The following is a 4,419-nucleotide window of genomic DNA, read 5'->3' as shown; positions in this document are numbered from 1 at the left end:
TCCTCTTCCCTTCCCTTTAGTGTGTATTGTGTATCTGCATTAAGCAGACCTCCTTAGGAGATAACTTTCCTAAACTTCCTTTTTAATCTCATTAAGGGCCCCACCTCCTGGGGAGATAAACCTCTCTTCTTTAATCTTGGAAGGGGCCAAGAGTGACCCATGAGCCACTCCTCACTTTCTACCTGTAGATCTGGATTGTATAAACTGTGCTTATGTACAGCACTCTGTCTCAGAAATGTAGGTAACTGTGCTTTGACTTCTAATGAGCGGAAGAGTTCTCAGAGGTTTCTGGGAGGTTGCTCCCAGGTTATAACCCTCAGTTTGAGGAGAATTAGATTTTCTGTTTCCTTCTTAAATCAGCTAGTTGGTTTTTTATCACCATCTTTTACCTTCATCTTGTTTTTTTTTTTAACTTGGAAATAATAATTTCTTTTCCTCCCAAAACTATGAGAAAAAAAAAAAATCAAAGTTTACACACTGCTCAGTTCAGACTGAGAGCGCAAAAGGTGGGAGCCTGGACCGCAGTGGCCCCTGGGTTCACCTGCAGGTAAACACCTGAAAGACGCTCCCCCAGCTTTGTGTTCCTGCCTCCAGAGATGCTGCAGTTCTTCCCATGCCATCTCACACCACACTCTTGGGTCATTAGGTCACCAGAATGATACAGAGGTTTTTTGGGTTTGGGCATTGTGGATTTTTTCTTTTTCTTTTCTTTTTTTTTGCCCTCCTGCTAGAAAACGAAACTTTCAGTTCCTTTCTAAGAAATAAATTGGTCAATAAATTCATTTTGTTCTGCTTCTCCTTTCCACAAAGCTTCATGTTCAATCCGATACCCCTCAGGCTGCATTCTTTTCCGCTGTTAGTGCCTGGAGGTGCTGCTATTGGCCTTCTATCTTGCTGTAGATCTCAGCAAGCTCTGAGCACCAGGGGCCTTCGTCTTCTCATTTCCTGCTTCTTTTGCAAGTTGGTCAACAAGCTCAATTAAACCACCAGCTATTTTCTAAAATTGGCCGATTTTGTCCACAAAGTCCTTGCGCCCTTCCTTGAGCTCTCTGGTCTGCTGGGTAACCTCTGGGTCCAACACTTGCAGCTTGTCGAGCTCATCAAAGTGCAGCCCCGCTTCACCCAGGATGCCCATGGCTCGCTCTCCGGTCAGGCAGCTGGCGCCCTGCCTGGCAGCCTCAGCCCTGCTGTGGCCGCAGGACCTGCTGACCTCCCTGTTTTCCGCTTTGGTCCCTTGTGTTCTGGACTCCATTTCCTCCTCTATTGGCCTATGACTGTATTTTAATGAAGCATATCTTACAGCTTCTTGAGAAAGAGTTTTGGGGGAGTAATTTTTTTAAAGGAAATTGCATGTCAGAAAATGTCCATTTTCTATCCTTATGCTAAGTAATAGTTTCGTTGGATATGTAATTCTAAAAGAAAAATAATTTCTCTTCAGATTTGTGAAGGCATTTTTTCATTGTCTTCTTGTTCCAGTATTGCTGTTGAGAGGCCTAAAGCTATTCTAATTCCTATATTTAAATATGACTCTCCCCCTCCTTTTCTAGAATATAGGTTCTTCACTTTGACGCCAGTTCTCAAAAATTTTACAGTGACATGTAATTTTTAAATTTTTTTCTGGAATATAGTTGCTTTAGTACAGTGATGTATAATTAAATTTTAAAAGAAATCTGTGGATTCTTCTTTTTCATAAAGTATAACTCACTTTCTGTACCATTCTGCTCTGTGCTTTTTTTTCACTAAATATATCCTCAGATCTCAGAGTATCATCTTTCCAGTCCATACTGGAAAGCCTGTCTTATAAAGGATGGTAATGTACTCTTAGAGAAAGCTCTGGCCTGAGTGATGATGGGGTTATATCAGTTAGTTCAGTTGCTCAGCCCTGTCCAACTCTTTGCGACCCCATGGACTGCAGCACGCCAGGCTTCCCTGTCCATCACCAACTCCCAAAGCTTGCTCAAACTCGTGTCCTTCAAGTCGGTGATGCCATCCAACCATCTCATCCTCTGTTGGCCCCTTCTCCTCCTGCCTTCAATCTTTCCAAGCATCAGGTTCTTTTCTTCTAATTCGATGGTCAAAGTATTGGAGCTTCAACCTCAGCATCAGTCCTTCCAATGAATATTCAGGACTGATCTCCTTTAGGATGGACGAGTTGGATCTCCTGGACAGTCTTCTCCAGCACCACAGTTCCAAAGCATCAGTTCTTCAGTGCTCAGCTTTCTTTATGGTCCAACTCTCACATCCATACATGACTACTGGAAAAACCATAGCTTTGACTAGGGGTTATAACTAGGGGTTATATTTAAATAATTTTTAAATGTTTAATATATTTAGTGGAAAAAAGGATGAACAAATTGTACACAATAAATATGTGCAGTTATTTGTCCATCAATAATAGCTCTATAAAGCTTTAAAAATAATGCAGGAATTTGAGGCTGACTTCAGGTCAGATTTTATTGCCGCTGCTTTTGCCTTGAATTTGACTAAGAGCCTGCATAAGGATATAAATGCCTGTGGTGGTTTAGTTGCTAAGTTGTGTCCAACTCTTGCGACCCCATGGACTGTAGCCTGCCAGGCTCCTCTTTCCATAGGATTCACCAGGCAAGAATACTGGAGTAATCAAACCTGAGTCTCCTGCATTGCAAGCAGATTCTTTACTGACTGAGCTATGAGGGAAGCCCCATATAAATGCCTGTTCTGCCTTTTTAACTTTTTATTTTTTTGCCATTGCTTTCCTTGTGTATCCCTTGAAGGAATCTTTTAAAATTGTTTGTTCATTTAATTACAGTCGCTTAAAGGCACACATAAACTGCAGAACATTTCAGTAGACTGAGAGCACTGCTGCTGATCTCACAAACTGTCTGGCATTCTGAGCACAGGCAACTGTGCCAACCTGAATATTAAGGTGCTCGTGGTCAATAGTGGTAAAGGATCTGCCTGCCAGTGCAGGAGCCATAAGAGACTGGGTTTCGATTCCTGGCTGGGGAAGATCCCCTGGAGGAGGGAATGGCAACCCACTCCAGTATTCTTGCCTGGAGAATCCCATAGACAGAGGAGCCTGGCAGGCTATGTTCCACAGGGTCACAAAGAGCTGGACATGACTGAAGCAGTTTAGCGTGGACACAGGGATAGCTCCTTTTAAAAATAAAAATTCTAAAATTTTATGCCTATACCCGGTTGGACTGTTTTGCACACATAAGAGGCAAATATATTCCTTTGAAGAAAGATCCTCTAGAATACCCTATTCTTCTGGCATATAATTATGGCAGGTTCCCCCCCAAAGTATAATATTCCTGGTATATGCATGCTTTTTCTCTTTCTATCTCAAACTGTTATCACATATTTTCTCCCTCAGACCTTCACACCTGGTATTTTTAACAGGCTATGAAGCCTTTGTTTTACGAGAATAATTAACACATGTATTAAATCTTAAGGTGTATGAGGCTAGTACTGTGGGTAGCGCTAAGTTGCTTCAGTCATGTCCGACTCTTTACAACCCTGTGGACTGTAGCCCGCCAGGCTCCTCTGACCATGGGGTCTCTCCATGAGCTCTTCCAGGGGACCTTCCCAACCCAGGGACTGAACCCGAGCTTCTTAGAACTCTTCCCTTGAGAGGTGGAGTCTTTACCACTAGCGCCACTTGGGAAGCCCTATGCTAGTACCATAATGTTTCTTAAATTTTAATGTACATTGAAACCACCTGGAGTTTTTTTAGTACTGATTCTGATTCAGTATGTCTGGGATGAGGTTTATGGTTCTGCATTTCTAATAAGCTCCCAAGTGATGGCAGTGATGTTGGTCTGTGAAGCACACAGAGTTCTACAGTTGGAATGTCAAGAGGCGCATAATCTCATCTCCACCTTTAAAGGATTTATGATGTAGCCAGGGATGAGTATGGACATGAATAGAGCACCCCAGATTTATGTAGTTGTGATAGAGCTCTTCTTTTTTAGTGTCTTTTTTGTCCTGTTCCCAAGTCACCTAATTTTGCCTACCCCCTTGGATGGTAGCAGCATGTGCCCTGTGTTCAGAACTCACCTGCATTCTCTTAATGTACCCTCTCTGAGGTTTCCCTTTGAGAATTAACATAATATATTATTTAAAAATATGTTAGCGTATATTAATGTCTAATCCCTCTCGAATATTATATGGAAATTTGTACCAGGTTGTCTGATGACCTAAGCCAGAAGTTTATATGGTAGAAGATAGTGTGAGGACTATGCACATGCTGGAAAATAGACGGTGAGATAGTCCTTGGAGCTGGGAGAAATCTGTCATGTAGTTCTGTGATTAAATACTCAGGATCTGTGGGCTTCCCTGGCAGCTCAGCTGGTAAAGAATCTGCCTGCAGTTTGGGAGACCTGCATTCGATCCCTGGGTTGGGAAGATCTCCTGGAGAAGGGAATGGCTACCCACTCC

The 4,419-nt window shown here is 42.5% G+C and overlaps 1 pseudogene; it reads right to left on the bottom strand.

Annotated features, from left to right (window-relative positions):
• Nucleotides 1-754: 754 nt before the first annotated feature.
• On the bottom strand, nucleotides 755-1,252 carry LOC133050120 (intraflagellar transport protein 20 homolog; annotated as a pseudogene).
• Between the last annotated feature and the right edge of the window lie 3,167 nt (nucleotides 1,253-4,419).

The sequence above is a fragment of the Dama dama genome, chromosome 31 (genome assembly GCF_033118175.1).
Source record: "Dama dama isolate Ldn47 chromosome 31, ASM3311817v1, whole genome shotgun sequence".
NCBI lineage: Eukaryota > Metazoa > Chordata > Mammalia > Artiodactyla > Cervidae > Dama > Dama dama.
This window is presented reverse-complemented; position numbering and strand designations above follow the sequence as displayed.